Raw genomic sequence first — 19,573 nt, 5'->3', positions numbered from 1 at the left:
AAACAACCTTAGATAAACAGAAAAAAAAGCTTTTCTTGTGAGCTGACAAACAGGATGCTGAGAGGTACCCGAAGTTTTCCTTTGTCACATTTATTCTTGCTGCCTGTCAGCTCTGCCACCTCCTGTTGCACCTGGTGCTGGGCATACTGAGGAAAAAAGAGCAGGCAGCACCACACCATAAAAAAAACAAGGCAAAAAGCATCAAAAAAGGTGCTCAGTGTCCTGTTTCTCCCTGTTTTTGCTTTGGTGCTGCAGGGATAAATGTTCTATTGGGCGAAACACTGAAACATTTTGATAGAAGCAGAGATTCTCATCACCAAAAGTGTTAGTTTGTCAGTCCTAGTGCCAACAATAATATCATAAACTCACTGTTCCAGATGAGTATCCTTTAACTATGTCAGAGATTAACATACTTGAAAAACAACTCAGTTAAAACTTGAAACTCTAATGAGGTCTTTTGTGCCTGGGATGTAAGGTACAGAGCAGTACTCAGTCTCTCTGAAGTTCTGCCTTTTCTTCAGCCTCTCTCATATCACTTATGTCTTGGCACAACTTCATTTATTCTGGATGTGCAATCTGAATTTCTTGTGAATGCACCTGGATGTTCCTGAGGCTTTAGAGTGGAAATCAGTGAGGCTGAGAAGGAGAAAAGGGTGACTTGGTGTGTGCATCCCTGCCCCTGCATCAGGGATGTGATGAGGTGAGAAACCGTGGGGAACAGAGCTGGGAGGTTACTGTAGCTCGTTCTGCTGCCTCTGCCAGCACCAGAACCCCCAGAGAGGGATGAGCAAAGCTTGGCAAGTGGGCAGGAAGAGGCACAAGGCGAGGGAAGTCAGGACGAGCAGAAGCTCCCAAGGAGGGAGATGCTTCCCCTTTTTTCCTCCCTCCCTCTGATGCTGAGCACAGCATCACTGGTACCGGTTTGCTCTTCCCTCACCCTGAGCACTGTGAAGGCCTGGGGTGCCCCTCAGTTCAGGAAGGATATCGAGGTCCTGGAGCAGGTCCAAAGGAGGCAACTGGGCTGGCGAAGGGATCCAGCACAGATCCTGTGAGGAAGGGCTGAGGGAGCTGGGGGTGTTGAGGCTGGAGAAGAGGAGGCTCAGGGGAGACCTCATCACTCTCTACAACTCCCTGAAAGGAGGTTGGAGCCAGGGGGGGGTTGGGCTCTTTTCCCAGGCAACTCTCAGCAAGACAAGAGGGCACAAGAGGTCTCAGGTTGTGCCAGGGGAGGTTTAGGTTGGACATTAGAAAGAATTTCTTTCTGGAGAGGGTGCTCAGCCATTGGAATGGGCTGCCCAGGGAAGGGGTGGATTCTCCATCCCTGGAGCTATTTCAAAAGAGCCTGGATGTGGCACTCAGTGCCATGGGCTGGGAACTGCAGCGGGAGTGGATCAAGGGTTGGACTTGGTGATCTCTGAGGTCCCTTCCAACCCAGCCCATTCTATGAGTTCTATGACATTGGTGGGGTTGCCGCCCTGTGTGGACCAGAACCGGACCAGAACCCCAGCGGCACCGGGGAACGGTGCGGTGCCGCGGGGCACGCTGGGAGTTGTAGTCCGCCGCTCTGTGTGCCGCGGGGCACGCTGGGAGTTGTAGTCCGCCAGTTTCGGCGGGAAGGCGGCTTCCCCCTCAGCAGCCTGAGGCGATGGGCGGGAGGGCGGCCCGGGTTCAGCCCCCGGGGGATGGGTGAGGTGCCGCTTCTCCTCCCGCCCCTTCACACCGGACCAGCCTCGGGGCTCTCCGTTCTCTGAGGAGAGCGGTTTCACCCCCCCCGGGCCCGCCCTGAGGAATGCAGCGGAGCCCCGCGCTCCTCTGAGGGAGAGGCGGGGGCTGAGGGGAATGGCGGCCGGAAGGTAATTGCAGGCCTGCGGGCCCTGCCCAGGGGCTGCGGGAATTACCTGCGGCTTCCTCCTCAGGATGAGGTGGCTCTCGCTGTGAAACACGTTTTACAACAAAATCCTGAATTATTGTTTGGGGTTTTGTTTTTCAGCGTTTGAAAATCAGGTTGTGGGGTAAGCAGGCTCAGACCTCCACAGGGGGGATGCTCTGCCAACTTGTAGGCTAACAGTTGTTTTTGTACATTATCAATTTACTGCCTATCGAGTGATCTGTTCACTCTGGGCCCTAGGCAAGAATAGTTCTTTATAGTTCCACTCATTTAAGACAAATAAGCAAACTTACTGAGTTATGCTGCCTCTGCTGTGCATCTGAGGTGTCAGTCTTTTAAAAATGTACCACGTTGGTCTAATAAATTTCTTTTTTTTTTTTTTTAATGCATCGAGGGCAACTGACTTTGTAGCCTCCTGGTACAGCTCTCTTCCAGCTGTGAGACTGCCAGGGTGGTGCCTGAGGCAGGCATCAGGTAGCTGCAGCCATTGGGAATTAGATATGCTAAAGCAAAGGTGTTCTAAGTACCCATACAGGAGATTTAGAAAATTCTTTTCACTTTCAGCGGCTCCCCTGGCTTCTGAAGGGCATCTGTGTGCGACTCAACTCCTCCCATGCATTGGACAGGGAGCACGAGCACCTAATTCCCAGCTGAGGAATTTGCAGAGGAGCAGCATGCAGCGTGGGGACATCCAAATACCTTTCCACAAGCTCAGGCTCAGCTTTAACTGAAGCTTCTAACATGTTGAGGTAATACATAGCTGGGGGGGGGGACTGGTTTGTAGGGCATGTTGAGATCCTGTTATTAAATAGATGTCTGGAAATGGAGATTTAAAAAATAAAAAAGGAATTTATCTGTAGATGGCAGCAGAGCGGAGCTATATTTATTGGAACATCTAAACATGATGACTGTGCATTTTATAATTTGTGCTACTGCAGCTGTTGGCTATCCATTAATGCTGAGAATTTTGCATTCTGTTGATGAGCAGTGCTGTTTTGATTTAAGGATCTTTTGGCATGACTCTTCTGTTTTGGAGGAAGAGTTGCAGCTCTTCTGAGTGAAGAGGATGACTCTGCAGACGGGCATTTGATCAGAAATGTAATGTAATAAAAAGATCCTCAGCTGATGTACAGATGAGAATTAGCTCCAGGAAGCCTTTGCCCGGGGGATGTTGCCAGGAGGCCTGTGAGGAAACATACAGGGTGTGAGGGAATCTAAAAGTCACCAGGGAAAAAGGAGATGAAAAATAAGTCCTCAGTTTCCTACCGAAGGAAGAGATGCAGCAGTAACACAGAATGTCAAAAGTAATAGTGCTTTTATTGTGGAGTTTCTCAGTAACTACTGGTGTGGGGTACTTAGGCTGTTCTTTAATCAGAGGTTATTGATACAGTGGCAATGTAGGGGGGATGCCTGGTTTGTACAGTAGAGTAGTGTGGATAGAAAGTGAGAAAATTAAAGAGCAAGGGATATGTGGGTCGAATGGAAACGATGTTTCAGGAATCCTTTCAAGAGCTGAGGTAAGGTAACTGTGGCAGAATGATAGTTACTTCTGAAGGCACTGTATAAATTCTGAAACAAACAGATCAAAAGCTATTCATAATTTAGCTTGCCTTAAAAGAACTGATCAATCTGAGCTTCTTATTCATGTCCTTTATTTTACTTTCAGAAGCTTCTGTAGAGTTCCATAAGAGTAACTCAAGATAAAAAATGTAGGAGTAAAATGTCTCTGGCATGTTTTCCACGGGGAACTTTTAAGATGACTGTGATCAAAGAACTGAGTGTTGAAAGCTGAAGTTAAACAATTTCATGTCCTTTCCTGCTCCAAATATCCAGCCCAAAAACTTCATGGGAGTCTTGAAAATAACCTAAAAAACTTGCATTTTATTTGGCATTAGGACCTGGGGCAGGCAAGTGCATTATGATGACAGACCACCTGCTTTTGCCTTTGAATCAGTGTAGTTGCCTCCAGACTTTGCTAGCTGCCTACATGCCTGGTGGAATCATCATTTCTTCTCAAAGTTCCAAGCTAAAATGGAGCAGAAGATTGTTTTGGTTTGTGGTTAAGGCCACAGGTGCACTTTAGTTTCTTACAAAAACACCCCTGCCTTGTGACATGTACAGCAGCTCACACATCACAGTAAAACTTTCATATAAAATATAAATAAAATCAGATCATTCATACAATGTTTTTATTATTTCAGCAGCTTTCTGGCTCTAGTTTATTTTATATATTGTTTCCAATCAGCTTTTCAGTCTGTTTTCAAATTTTTCAGGGAATGGGGCTTTCCCTGTGAGGTTTTTCCATATTCCAACAGAGCTCTGCCTGAAAGTGCTGTTACTTTTTCTTTTCTTGTAATGACATTTTCTTAGTTCTAGCCTTTTTACTACTCTGACAGTTTTAAATTTCTACTTAGATTTGCCATGTATTTGTAGATAATTACATGCTACCACAGAGTTTTATTCCAGCACGTGTAAAATACTCTCCTTCATAGTTCTGTTGATCTTTCTTGAATTCCTTCAAGTGTCTGGTGATAGAACTGAAGCCTTTGTTCAAGGTGGAGTCTGAGCTGCCAGCACTGATAGGCTTCAGAATTCTTTTCATCCCCCTCAGTTACTTGTTTCCTTTGGTATGAAGGTAAAGCAGAGAACAAACACTTCCACAAAGATCCCTGGGTTTGATTCCTTGAGTGGAATGAGAGAATGCTGCAGTGGGAGGGGGAACCTGGAAGTTGGAATGGAGAGGGGGGGTTAATCAAATCTGCTAAAATGGGTGGGTTTGTCCCAAAGCATGGGCTTTGGAGGAGTAAGAGCCTCAGCTCTATTGTATCACTGCTTTATTTCTGTTTTCCTCAAGTGTTGCTCAACTCCTTTGTCCTCTTCTTCTAACTTGCCCTCTTTTATTATATCAGACCCAAGCCATAGCAGTTGTTAGCTGAAAGTTTCCTCTTCAGAACCCTTGATGGTTTCTCTGGTGTGCATTATCATTAACGAGGTACTAACTGCTGAGTTTACTTAGCCCCTGCTGCCACATTCCAACTCTGAATTCTCCACCAAGCACATCTGTGGATTTATTTTTATTCTCATCCATTGCACACTTAGAAGGCTGACAGCATAAATACAGGGAAAGCACTGTTCTTTGATTCATCCTTAAAACTCTCTTTCACTGCTACATCTCGGTGAGAATTGGTGGGAATTCAGGTTATTGGTATATTTCTACCACTGGCAATAACTCTGGTACTTTGTGCAGCCCAATGTGTTCTTTGGTGCTCCTGGCAAGTGAGCAGACATGATGAGAACAGTCAGATATTTCATATCAGTGTGTGCTGGTTGACAACCTGGTGTCAGAATTCTTGGGTTCCAGCTCAGGTGCTGTTTTGGGCATAATGATAAAAATGCTTAATGCCCGAGCAGCACTCTGGTTTTTGTTGAGGTAATCAAGTTTGCATTAATCTGTCAAATAAATAAAAGCATTTTCCCTGATCAGAGGCTAATGGAGCACATTGAGAAAAGTAATTGAAATAGAATACATATAATTTGCAGTTCATCAGGCATTACCCTGGAAACCTTGCAAACACTTAAATGCTGTAAATACACTTATTTTGTATAGTGCTCTAAACTCTAAATATGCATTTAGAGTTGAAGTTGGGTTTAAGTAGTGTTCTTCATTCCCACTCTACAGCTGCTACGTTACAAGTTATTTACAATTCCATGAGGTTTCAGTAAGCTGGTGACATGGAAAAGGGGAATCACAGGAACGTTTTACAGGTTTTTCATAGCAGATGGAGCTATATTCCAACATTAATGAAAATATGATTGCAACAATGAGGTGCCACTTTTGAAAAGGAAAAAACAGATAAAAAGCCTCAAACAAACCAGTTGAAACCTTCAATTAATTCTTTTTTTTTCCCTGCATACAAAATCACCAGGGAAAGTTTAATCCCTTTTTAGCAACAGTGACAGAGAAATCTGTTGTTACATTGAAATAGCAATTGCAAAGGAATTAAGCCTCATGGATTAAAATATTGCAAATTATGTTTTTTGGGTTTTTTTTCAGTGAACTGACTCAAGTATATTTATGATAAACAAGCAAAGAAAAAAATGTACCATCTGTCTCTAAGCAGAAATTAACCATAGAATTTTATGTGGAATTTAAATTTAAGGTTTTACAATTTAACGTAGAAGCTTTATGCTTGATTGACTTCTTATTGACAAATTTCAGGTTAGGATTTTCACTATAAACAGCTTTGTTACATTTCTATTGTCTTAAATAATCTGATGGCAAAATATTCCTGACCTACTTCAGCCTAATACTGTGTTTGTGTCCATTAGCAAAGAAATGAAATGCACAATCCTGAATGAAAAAGTTATATCTTTTCCTATGTGGTGACAACAGCTTATATTCCAGATCTTAATATCCTCTCCAATACTTGGATAAAATTCCTTCAGGGATTCATTCTGAATTTCTGATTTCTTATTCCACTCTTAACACTTTTAGGCTGGAAGCTGCTGAAGCAGCTGTAAAGTAAGTGTTGAGGCTGTGTGAGAGCTGCTAGGGATTTGAACCTCATCTTTTTGATGGTGGTGAGATACTAACTTGGCTAAAGCTGTAACATGAAACTCCTTTTTGTAGCTTTCATAGCACGGGTGTATTTTCAGTCTAAACTGTAAAAAAGCATGCTGCCCCTTCCCAAATTATTAGATTTTTCTCATGCCATTCAAAGATTTGAAAGTGTGTGCTACCTTGTGTGAGTCTGGAAAGTTGTATGTTCAGTTCTAGTCCTCTGGTGCAAAGATCTGAGGAAAAAGCAAGTTCCTGGACACATTCCAATGGGGACTGATAAATCTTAGCTTAATTGAGTGTCAGCCATATGGTGCAGTTCAAAGGTCTAAGCAAAAATGTGCTGCTGCTGCTTGATTTTTTAAGCTTTTCATTAGTGTGCTTGCTGTGGGAGAAACTGGTTTTTTTCCTGCCCTTGCTGGTCATGTGTCAACCTAGTGCTTCTCAGAAACAGATAGACTTAATACCTGAAGGAAGAAGCTTCAGCAAGCTTCTCCAAACCATGTAATTTTAGGCAAAATGAGGTCTATTGAATAGATGTTTATGATATTCTCCAAAATATATGAAGCTGTAGTCATAATGATTTTTAAGTAGTTATATTACCCTGGAATATATTGTTTTTCCCAGAATTCCCTACTTGCCTTTGTGGAAGTAATGCTTTAATTTCATGTGAAAGCTTGATGTCTAAATAGCATTCATTGTTTGAAGGAATATTGAGTGGAGATGATGTTTTCTGCTACAATTTGTTACAGCACTCTACTGAAGTTATTCAGACATCTTTATAATAGAGTGATAAAGAACCATTAATTAGCCATCAAGGCTAAACTAAGTAACATTTATTCCCTTTTTCTTTTTTTTTTTTTCTTTTTTTTTTTTCAGCTTTTTACTAAGAAATTAATTCCACTCATACTTAATAAGATGCATTAGCTTAGAATTAAGTGTGCTGTTCAAATCTGATTACAGCAGACTTGTCAGAATTTAAAGTCCTTTTCACTGGTAAAATCCAGGTACAAATATTGCAGTCAACTGTTCACAGAATAACCAATATCTGCTATCATGTAATGGCATCTCTGTCCCCTGAACCAGGGTGTAAAGCAAAGGAGGTGAGACCACAGATGCAGAGTAGTGTGCAGCCTACCTTAACTTGGTAATACTGCTATAAAAACAAAAGCACATTGGTCAGCAAGAGGAATGCTTGTACATGGTTTCAGCACTCCTGGAATATTGCCATGCAGTCATCTGGATTCCTGCTCTGAAATCACAAACCAGCCCAAAATCTTGCCTGGGATTTAAATGGTTGCCTGATGAAGTGATGTGAAACCTGAGAGTTATTCCAAGGTAGCAATGGCTTTGCCTGTTGATGTTTGGCTTAACTTGATGTGCATGTTTAAATTTGTCCCTTCAGTTAAGCAGTGAGGTTTGTGTTTGAACTGAGGTGGGTGCTGAATGCACAAGCACTTTCAGGCATGTTTACATGGTGGCTTTAGTTTGGAGCCCTTATTTTTATATGTTGTACAGCTGACATCCCTTATCTTGGTTGTACTGATTGCTACATGAGCACATCCCCTGCTCTGGTTATTCAGACTCTAAGTCTCAAAAATCTAATTTCTGTTTGCTAAATTTTTATGTAATACATAGAACAGATGTTGGAAATCTGAGGAATGATGTGAACTAGTGGTTTGCCACTGCTGTCTTCCCACCTGATGTCACGGAAAAAAATGCCAGGTGAAAATTAACATTGAAGTTTCCTAGCACCTTGCAGTAAGAACAAAGCAAAAATATCAAAATACAGGATCTTCCTTTTGTTTTGAGCATCAAAAGGGAGTGAGATGATGTTGATGGCTGTTAGGATTTTGCAGTTTTATCTTTGCAGAGGTGCTGCACGTGGATTGGTGAGACATCTACACAGAAAGCTGAACACTGGCTTTAAGGTCACTGTTGTTTGTATATTATGAAGTCAATAAAAGAAAGTCTTCTCTCTAGGAAGTTGCCAGAAGTGTTGAGGAAGGTAAAGCCCTAGTAATCTTCACTGCTCTGAATTGAATTCTTAGCCAAGATAAGTCTTGCTATCTGTACTTAAGATGACTGTGGATTCTTAAATATAAACCTATAGTCCTTTCGTGAGTGGAAGAGGATATAAAGGGCAAGAAACCTATTGTGGATGGAAATTGTGTCAAATATCTATTTTGAATGAGACTTTAAAGAGGTTTAGCTGGATTAGGCAAAAGCTAAAAGCTTCTTTGTTGATTCTTCAGGCTTTCAGAGTGGCTTTATTTTTTTTTACATTTATGTTTATTTGTTCTGTGCAGGATAAATGTGGCTCAAGTGTTTGACAGTTGTCTCTTAGTTCATGAAAAATTGTGTTTCCATTGCTGCTCATGCCTGTGAGGGAAATCTCTATTCATGTTACCCAGTTTGATTGAGAGCAGTGAAGCACAAGCATCTCCTGAAGAGAAGCTTCCACTTACAGTGAGAAATATATTATTTCTGCCTGAGCTGCAGGGGCATTCTCCAGCTCTGCTAATTCCACATTCAGTCGTATGTAGGATGCAGAAGGAATTAATGTCACTAGGGTAACCTGCAGCCTGATTACCAAAGAAATTACTGCTTTCTTCAAATCATTGAAAGAAAATGCATTGGTAGTATAGCTCACTTGCTTAACATCTGCTGAATTTCCTTACTAAATGAATCCACGTGGTAATTGTTGCTGTTGTGGGAAGTGGTAAGACTCCTGAAGAGATCATTTGAGGATTTTAGACAAATTCTTGACTAAATGTGTAAATCAAATAACCATTGTGCTTGTCTAGAGAGGTGTAAACTCACATGAAGAAGGGCACCAGATAAATAGCCTGGGATTTGGATCTTAGTGATCTAAGTGATATGGCAGTTCTGTGTTCACCTGCTTGAGCCTTTTCTGCTCTCTCTTTGCTGTGAAAAACCACGAGTTGTTCCATCACTGTCAGTACAGATCTTTAAATTCTCCAGTGTTCTGATGCAGTGCTGTGATCCTCTTTTCAGCCTCACCAATGTCTTGGTACCTTCACCATCTTTATATTCTTTCTCTTCTCAGATGATGTTGGACTCTTTCCCCCCCACAGACTCCTTTTACTTGCTTCAGCAAGAATATTCCAAATGAACAAGGTGTTCATTTTCTGCATTATGGAAGCTTCCTGGTTTTACAAAAGCATGACCCATTGATACTGTAACATACAACCTCGATACAGCCCACATACCCTGCAGGCTTTCTCTGCAGATTTGACTGACGTGTTGGTAAGTCCAGTAGCAAGAAGGTGAAAGTGTGTTTTACACGTGGACATCTCAGCATGACTTTGGATGCAGTCTGTGTGGATCTAATCCTGTATTACTTGTCTAGGAGCACAGTTCTAAAATTCAAACCCTGCAAGTACCAACAGAAACTTGACAATTGCTTTTATCATTCTAAAATTCAGTGATCTTTATGTGTATTTCATTAACTATCTGGAAGCGTTAAGGACTGCAGCAGGTCTGATTTCTGTACCCAAGGACATTTTTCCAGATTTTCAGAAAATATTATTGGTAGGACGTGACTGTAATATTTGTGACAAATAGACTTCCTATTGATGGTTTACATGTTTCTAAATGAAAACTCAGCTCTGTGTTTCCTTTCATCATACATTAATGTTCCTCTAGTGCCAGGCCCCAGCAGGTAAACACTCAGAGATGTCCATGGCACTGTTGCCAGATTAGGGTCTGCAGAGCTGAGCTCTAACCAGATTAGCCCAGATGGCCCAATACTGTGGGTCTCTTCTCTCCACACCAGAAGGCAGAGAGCTGCTGTGAAGCCCCTTGACTTTCTGGCTGGATAAATGCTGGCCCTGGCACCAGAGAGTACCAGATGGCAACAGCTCCCCAGGGCCTATGGACCAGCTGCAGGCGGCTGGAGCAGCAAACCCCAGGCCTGCTTTTTGATCACTGTCTCTCTCTGCTTAGGTTGCAGGAGTGTGTGTGGCCTCCCGTGAGGTGGACAACTCCACAGTCACTCGAGGGCTCTTTGATACCAGAAAAGTCCCCAGCTGGGGAGCTGCAGATGGTTTTCACTCTCATTAAGTCTTTTGTGCAGCACAAAAGAGGCAGGATGGGCCAGAGAACATGTCCTGCAGATTTTGGCACCTAAGGTGATTCTTTCAATTAATACTTTCACCTGCTGCACAGTAATCTGTCCAGAAATCTTGTGAAACACTGAATTTCCATTACACGTGAGTGTTCTCCTCGTTGATCCTTCTAGCCTTTTTATGTTTGGCTTTTTGTTGGCTATAGCAGAGAAACTCTTATTTTGGGTATTCAGCTTGGCCTATTGTCAGGTAGATAATGAAACTGCTGGGAAAATGTGGAATCTTCATATAATGTAGAACACAATTTTATGTTTTAACACTTCTAGTATTGGATAGGACAGTTACCCTCTCAAAGGGCATTGTTCTTTATGCACTCTATTCCTGATCACAGGGTGCTGGTACTTCAGTACTGATTCATCAAGTTTGTCTTTGTTTGCTCTAAATGATAACCAAAAGGAAGAGAAAGGAGTCTGGAAGTCTGTTGTAAAGTTATAGTTTGCTATTTCTATACTGGCCTCCTAAGTATTTTTTATGGGGAATGATTAACACTGCCAGGCAAAATGGCAGTATAAAAAGCAATTTATATATTAAGTATATATCCTTTTTTTTGTTAAGTTATCAATGTCTGTTGAAGGTTAACTAGCCATTGCCTCTGTGCCTGGCTCTCAAAATTTAGCCTGTTCCTTGTTAGTAGGGTTTCTGCAGGTGTGGGTGTACCCATAAAGACAGAAGTGGCAGTTCCTCTAGAAAATGTGTTTATTTTCTAGTGTGAACCCACTTCCAGCCAGTTACAGCCAGAGTTACATCTGGTGGAAACGGAAAAAAATTCTAAATCCTACCAAAGACACAGGAACTGTTAATAAAGAATTTGGCAGGTAGCATCACATGTAATGTGAATGCATTGGAAATATAAGCATATAAATCAGGTTTGTAATTGCTGGGTAGCAGTAATGCTGAATTCCTACCAATGTTTTATCATTTACTATTGTGATTGCTGCCATTTATGTTTGGAGAGAAGTCAAGAGGATTTAAAAATTCACCTGAACAAACATTTTTACTCAGTGGAAATAGGATTTTTCTACCATGGGTGCAAAAACATTCTCTATATCCACTTGGAAGGAGAGAAACATGAAAACCCAGTGTATGATTTATGCAGTTTTAGGGTTTTTTTGGTAGAAGAGAAATCTTAAAGACAGCCTGCACTTGTGTCACACTGTCAAAGGGCTTTTACAGCTTGCAAATCCACTGAGAATAATTCATTGGCTCACAGTTTTCATCTTCTCAGTTTCTCATCTTGCCACCATAAAAAAGTGATGCTAACCAAAACCAAAGCACAAATAATTAGAAATATTATGAAACTCTTGGCATCACACATCCTTTTCCCTCCTCTTATCTTGCTTCAGCAAGTAAAACAGGCATTAGATGACCACCCTATCACCACTCCCCTCTGTTATGATCATAAAACCTGACCAAACGGATCGATTGCAATGAGACATCAGAGTTTTTTAAGTATAAGGTTTTGGGGACAGTTTGCACAAGGCTTAGAAGTTGCTCCCCAATCATTTGCACACTGAGCACATTGGACCTCCAGTGCAAGTGCCAGCGCCTGTGCAGTTCACAGCAAACAACCAAAAAGAAAGTTTTGAAGTTTCAGATAGATGGAATAGTGTCATCGACTTTCAGAGCTTGACCTACTTTGGGAGACGCTCGTATCTGGAGCGGTCTGTCTGGTGTCATACAGAAAATTCCCTCCTTCTGTTGGAGCCCAAGACAAAAGTGCCATGGGCTTCAGTACTGGAAGGATTCCAGGCCCAGGGCTTTCAGCTATAAACAGTACAAAATTTACTTAGTATTTTGCTGTAAATTAATTTAATATGGTTGCCAGCTGGTTATTCTGAAGAAAAGGTGTCTGTAGGAACCTATTTAGTTGCCCACATATTGGTATCTATATATATCATTTAGATGTAGAATACAGAGTAGTTATGACTGATGTCTTTGCTTGTGGGAAGGCTTTTCCTTCATGTGACTCCAAAGAAAACAAAGCATGAGGTGTTGTCTCATCATAATAACTAGGTCGTGTGGAGCACATCAGAGTAAGTCTAACGTGTCCATTTTTTCCTGTTTTTGGCATTATGGTGGTTTTGTTGTGCTGTGATTCTGCAGTGTTTCACAACACTGGTCCTCTGGTCATTGCTGCCCAAGTTTTCCTGTCCTTTACCTTTTTTTTTTTTTTTTTTTTTTTTTTTTTTTTGGTAACTACTTTTTTCCATGATAACGTTGTGATGGACAAAGCACCAGTAAAATTATGGGAAGATGGGGGAGAAGTGGGAAATGCAGAGCTGATGGCACCTCACTGCTTTTAGAGAGGTAACAGACCCTGATAATGATTCAGGCTGGCGCATCCTCCCGTTGGCGACACTGAGAACTGTCCGTGCCCATCCCTGGATGCGAAACCAGAAAGAAAACCGGCACCCCCACAGCACCGTTTCCCTGGTGCCTTCTCAGAGACGGCGCTTTGAAAGGCGGCAGCAGCCGCAGGACCGGGAGTGCTCCTCACAGCCTGACCGCCTTTCCCCGCTTCGGCTGCGGGGCCGGGCGGCTCCCGGGGGGTCCCCTCAGCCCTGCGCTCCGCGGCGAGGCGTGGGAGGGGACCCCGCATCCCCGGCCTTGCTTTCTCCGGGGGGGCGGGCGGCTTTGTTAGCGGCTGCCCGCCCCCAGCACCGCCCAGGCCCGCGGGGCTGCGGCCTCAACCCCGGCCCGGCCGCCCCTGCCCACCCCCGGTCGGTGGTTGAGGGGAAGATGCCGGCGAGGGGGCGGGGGGCCCGGCCCCACGGCTGAGGCGGGGCGGGGGGCGGTGCGGGGAGGCGCGGGCCCCGCCGTGGGCGCGGAGGGGCCGCCGGCACCGGCGGGAGCTGCTTGCTTGCTTCCCTATCTCCCTGCCTGCCTGCCGCAAGGACGGGGTGACTCCGGCTCCGCTGCGGTACGGTACGGCAGGAGCGAGGAGCGGAGCGGAGCCGCCCTCCGCGGAGCCCGCCGCGGGGCGCCGGAGCCGCAGTGCTGCGCGCCCCTGGGAGGTGAGTGTGCGGCGCGGCCCCGGGGCCATGGGGAGCCGCCGGTGGGGGCAGAGGGATGGGACTGAGCCCCGGGAACGGCGGGGCCGCCGCGGGGCTTTCTCCCAGCGGTACCGCGGCAGGTGTGGGCCCCCCGGCCCCTTTCCCAGGGCTCCCGCAGCCGCACGCCCGTCTCGCCTGCCCCGTCATGCGGGCGGCTGGGGCAGCCGCCGAGCCCCGCGGGGATCCCTTTGGCTTCGTTTTAATCGCTTTTTGGGCTATTTAATCATAACTCGTTTCCTGCCCGGAGAATGCGTTCAGCCGCGTTCGTTTCCTCCGCTTTTTTAAATATTTTTTTTTTCCTCTTCGCCATTTATTATATTTATTTATTTATGATTAAGGCTGTTCTCCAAATTTCATATAGCAGCGTCCAGTGGTGGGGAAGGAAGATCGTTGCAGATTTCAAGCGTGTTGTTTTGAAAACAGCGGGGCTTGATGTGTGTTTCTATTCCTGTGTGAACGAAATAGAGCACAATGACAGTGGGGGGAAAAAAGAGCTCACATTCATGTCCTCACCGTTCTTTGGGGTTTGTTGATGTGGAGATCTTTTTTTCTTTTTTAGTACACTTTTTTTTCTCCGTTTAAGATTTTCTGTGCACATCAGTACAAACCTTGAGGATATTTTTTTAAAGAATAAACACGCTTTTTTGTGCTGTATGATGTAAAAATATGGGGAGTGTCAGTATGTAGATGGTAGTAGTTACATAATTTAATATCCATTATTTTTTTTGCTGGATATATGTCAGGAGCATAGAGAGAGTATTTTTAAAATCTCTTTTTTTCTTCTTTGGGATGCTGTGTGAGGGAGTCTGTGCACTATACTACATTGCATTGAAATGTTTTGAGAGACATTCAGCCCTGAATCTCTCCTGTACCTGAAATGCCAGCGGGAGCCTTATGTTGGAATGTCCAGGGCTGCTTGCCTTGTAGGCTTAAAAAAGTATGGATGCTTTCACATCAGCTGGAGGTACACAGTGGATGCTAGACACTGGTCCAGGTGTTTGTGTGTCTGTCTTTTTATCCTTGTTTGTATCTTATGCTGGAATTGAAACATCACACCTTAAAACAGCCTCTGAGCTTGCCGTGGAACTTGTGTGGTTGGCTGGAGACCATTTTTGAAGTTATGCTGAGTAGTAGTTGAATTTCATGGAACTGTAGTTGAAAAGCCTTTGGGAAGGAAGGATAAACAGCCTCCTGGTGATGCCAGGGCAAACTCCTGGTGTGGCTCTCAGCTGTGTTGGCACTACGGAATTGGTTTGTCTTGAGAGTATTTGCCAGTCTCTGCAAGGACCTTCTGCCTTCCTTAAAGATTTATGGTAGAAGTCAGTTTGGCCAATGGGCCTCTCTGCTTGTTCCAACCTTCCAGTGCTTTTTCAAACCTGGTAGAGTCTTAAGCCTTGAAGAAGCCCTATGGTAATACAGAGACTGCCAGCCAGAGACAATATAATGTTTTGTCAGGTTTCCTGAGGAAAAAATGGAATTAATTTTGTATTCCCCCCTTTATAAGATTAAACAGCAATGCCTACCTGAAAACATTAACCTTTTTTCCCTTCATGGGCTAACATTCCTTAAGCTGTAGCTGAAGCTCCAGCATGCCACAAAATAAGGGGGCTTTCTGCACATGGAGTACAGAGACAAGAGAGATGGTGACAAAACACCCATTTGGGTTATGTTAGTTAATAATTGAAAAGGAAGTGGCATTTCAAAACCCCTTGTTTGAGACTGAATCCAACAATGCTGCCTCTTGTAGCATGGGATTCTTGTAGCTTGTAGCTGAGCCTAATTTTGTTTGATCCTGCTGTCATCATGTATGGCATGGTCATAATCTTTATCTTCACATCATCCATTGCTGATCTTTTTTGGTTATATTACACAGGGGGAGAGGCTGGAGATAGTACACACCAGTGGGAAGAGTGTAAGTTTCATTGCCCAACAAATTGAACATTTTATAGGTAGAAGTCTTCCACTTGAATAGGAAGGAGATGTCTTGCAACCTTGAGAGCCTGTGTTTTGGCTCTTTGGAGCTAACGGTGGTATATCAGATATTTATCTAATCATATCAGGGCTCTTTGGAAGGTGAGAAGAATGGGTTTAACTAATATTGTTATAAATTATTTTAGTATTTGAGTTTAGGACCTAAGTTCCAAGTCACTTCCATTGAAATGGAACTAAACTGTGCATGGTTTATATAGACAGTGATACAGGGTGTCTGTGATGTTCCTCTGCAAACAGCTTGCTTGTGAGCACTTAGGATATCAGTGATATTCAAGAAAAGGTTGAAATTGTGTGTTTCTCTGGGTATAAGACTGACAATAGCAACAACTTTGTGTAGTGTGAACACGTTACAAGGGCACCTTTTTTGTGGGGGGAGATGCCAAGTAGGATGTGGTCCTAAAATACTGTAGTACTTGTAGAAGAGTTTGAGTAACACTTTATGTGTGCATATATATATTAATATTTTTTACAGAAATGTAGACATCAGTTCTTGAAGCCTGTGTCTTTTCTTAAAATTGATTATTTGGTGAAAGTAGCACAGTAGTTGCATGCTGAGTCTTCTAAGTATCATGCTAAATCTTCTGAGTAGTCATGTGTAGAGTCTGCAGTCAGACTGAATTCTCCTGGACTGTTAGTTCAAGATGTAGGCATTTACATTACAAGTGCACGTGTTCCAGTCATTTTTTCCAATGCCTGTATTTCCAGTGTCTTGTTTTTGGAGAGCTGTTCTTTCTTCTCATGCTGGGAAGAAAATTAAAAGGGACTGAGGCTGAATCTGGTCTGGAGGTAGAAAGTTCTAACTGCTATTTTGATTGTCCCAGTATCCTGTGTTATGTTACATTTGCTCAGCTTTCTGTCCCTACTGTATTTTTTTTATGATTGGGTGAGAACTGGTATGCTGCTACCAGTTGGTTAATGGGCAGTAATAGTGGTATTTGTTTAGTAAATTTGTCCTGAAGCATGCAGTTTTAAAAATAAATAGATCATAACGATGTGTGAAAGATATTTTTGAAAGATTAAAAGAAAAAATTTGAAAGAAGATATTTTCCTTGAATTGTAGTCATTAGCCTTTCTGTGTGGCACAATTCCAGCCTGTGTTGCTCTGGAGAAGCAGTAGTACTTGAAATAAATTTGCAATTGAAAGGAGTATTCAGCATTTTTTGTCCAAAAGACCCAATTAGTACAGTGAAGTCAAACTTAATGGTTGAAATAGTGCACTATTTGTCCTTTAGAATTAAGGCAGTCCCCAAAAGTTGGATGATTAATGGGTCATCTGTGGTTTTTTTCATGCTGTTGTACAACAAATCATGAGATCAGCAGACAAACTGTGGAGCTGTTCAGATCACATTTTGATTCAGATTCCTTAGATTCAGATTCCTACCTCTGTTCATTTATGAAGCTGCATATACTCACCTAGAGCTTGGCTTGTGGGCTTTTAGTCATAAAACCTTTAATAACATTCTCAGTATACTTACATGCCCCTTATTGACCACCAGAGAAAGATACTGGGTAACAAAAATTAACATTTTGATAAGAAGCCCACTTAAATATTGCATGGAGGACAGTCAGATGTGTCTTGTTAAGTGCTATGGTGGCCAGGATCCATTGGCTAGGAGCCACTTGAAAATCAGATTAAAAGTTTCAGTGCTTGACAAACACAATGTCATTAGCTTAAAAATTCCCTGAAGGCTGCTATTGTAATTAGATGAGCCCAAAGCATGCAACAGTAAAATTCATTTTCTTCCAGGAATGACCAGCAGCATCTTTAAAAAAAGAAAACATTGACTGATCCTTGTCAGATAGAGTAACCACAGTAAGACAAGAGTTTGCCAGGAAGGAAGGTGGCAGCTGAAGCCACAGGACCTTCTGGTGGGTGTTTTGATCTTTGTAGTGCTGTGCTCTAATGTTCCAGCTGCAAAAGCTGTGCATGTGAAGCCATTGCTTTATTTAAGATGCATTTTTAAAACAGCTGATCTGCCTGGCTGTTCTTGTTACTAGTCTGCTGGATTACTAATTTGAATCTGTTTTCAGTTGATAGTTTGATAAAGTTATTCCTCCCACTAGAAAGAGCAGTGAGTAGAGATTGTAAATTTATCATCTCTTTAAAATTCAGCCATATCCACATAGAACCTGTTATTTATGCTTTTTGGTTGATTCCTCTAATAAAAATGTCTACATTGCCACGCACCAGGGACTGTTCCAAAATGGACTATGGGTGAGACAGCCCCATTTTGTGGCAGAAGAGAATGTGGTACATGCTCTGTACTGCGTGGCTTCAGCATCTGGCTTGGCCAGTTCTGCATCAGAGGGCAGGTGCAGTCATAAAGATGCTGCTGCCTGCTTTTAATTAAGAAAAAGCTCCAATTTCATGCTCCCTACCTAGGGAAAAGCACAACCCACTGTCGTTCATGAGAGTGCAACACTTGATTTTACTGCATGCTGTTGTGTTGGGGGTGTCTGTGTAAAAACATATGTATACAAACACAGGCATTATTTCCTGTGACAAGAAGCTTTTATGTTTTGGATAATGCCATGCTGAGTGATGTCCAGATATTCCCAAAATGCTGTTAGAATCTTGTAAGCACATGTAGCACTAGAATAAATGTCAGAGTCCATGGTTGTCTTATGTGGTGCTTTTTTGGTTTTTGTCCCAGATGTTCACCTCATCATCTCTGAGCATGTAGATAGGACACCATTTCAGTGCTTCATTTCCTTGGAGGTGGTCTCACTTGCTTAGAATGAAATAACTTTCAACAAAAGGCAACAGGGACCTAGCTCAGTGTTTATAAACACATTCTATTAACTTGACTGCGTGTGTATTATGCACTTGCTGGTTTGTGTTGGGCTGTGTTAACTTTGGGATTTTTTGTTGTGGAACCATTGGTTGAGGTCGAGAGCCACTGTGGATACTGTGGTGCTGCTGCTCAGTGCTTGAAAATTGTCATTCTCCTTAAAGAATTCCACAAAATTGTGGCAATTTCCACTTTTTGCATGAGTTTCAAAGTCAAACATTTAGTTACACTGAACAGTTAGTTATGGTTTTGTTTCTGATGCCAAAGATGGAGGGGTTGTTGTTTTGTTCTTTTTCCCTTCTTAGGCACTGTGTCAAACTGAATATTGCCTGTTAGGTAAGGTAATATGATTTTTGCATACCTTCATAATAAATAGATAAATAAAGTCAAATTGTCAGCCTTGATGTTCTAAGAGGTGGGCTAATTGCTGCCTTAAAATTTTACCCATGTTTTTCCCACTCAAATTTGGGTGGGTGGTTTTTGTTTGTTTCCTATGTTGAGGTTTGTGTTGTGTTAGGTTTGCCTTTCACTCTTGAAAATAATAATTTCCAATGAAACCTTGAGTATTTTAAAAACTGAGTCACTCTTTTAGAAGAAATCTTTGCTGTTAGGTTGATTCACTTTGTGTTAATACTGATATAAAAACTGACTGGATTTCCAGCTAGCTTAGGTTGATAGGTAAAAAGGCTTTGGCTTAGATATACTAGAATGAAGTCTGGTTTTGATTTCTGTTCAATTTAAGCTATGTTTGCCTCATCATCATAGAATAAATCACCATCTGAATCAATTAACTGCCAAGTCTCTAAGAACATGAAATCAGGAGCTTAAAGCTTATCTTTATCTTAAGTTTGCAAAGAGTTTGAGGTACTACAGATAGAAGAAGTATGTTCAACATCTCTTGGCATAGGCTTTGTCAGATGTCAGCTGTAAGGAGGCACTCAGCCCTTTCCTAAGGAAAAAGAAAGCTGACAGGTTTTGTTTCTTGATTCTGTAGATAAATTTATTTCTCTTACATTTCTTGATTATAAGCAGGTGTGGTAAATAAAGTCAATATAAAGGAAGACTCATTTTTATTAATTTTAATGGCAGGACTACTACGAGTTGGCAACGAAGAAGTCTTTGTTTTAATTGCAGGGCTT

The 19,573-nt window shown here is 42.5% G+C and overlaps 1 protein-coding gene across 4 annotated transcripts in view; it reads left to right on the top strand.

Moving 5' to 3' along the window:
• The first annotated feature begins 1,618 nt into the window (after positions 1-1,618).
• Positions 1,619-19,573, top strand: part of HECW2 (HECT, C2 and WW domain containing E3 ubiquitin protein ligase 2) — a 140,627-nt gene continuing 122,672 nt past the window's right edge. For 2 of the 4 annotated variants that reach the window (XM_071747847.1, XM_071747851.1), the window contains exons 1-2: positions 1,619-1,853; positions 2,453-2,637. The gene's annotated coding sequence lies outside the window, so the exon portion shown is untranslated. The other 2 variants (XM_071747849.1, XM_071747848.1) reach the window with 2 other exon arrangements.

This window comes from Heliangelus exortis, chromosome 6 (assembly GCF_036169615.1).
Source record: "Heliangelus exortis chromosome 6, bHelExo1.hap1, whole genome shotgun sequence".
NCBI classification, from domain to species: Eukaryota; Metazoa; Chordata; class Aves; order Apodiformes; family Trochilidae; genus Heliangelus; species Heliangelus exortis.
The sequence above is the reverse complement of the archived record's forward strand: the minus strand, read 5'-3'. Positions and strand labels throughout refer to the sequence as shown.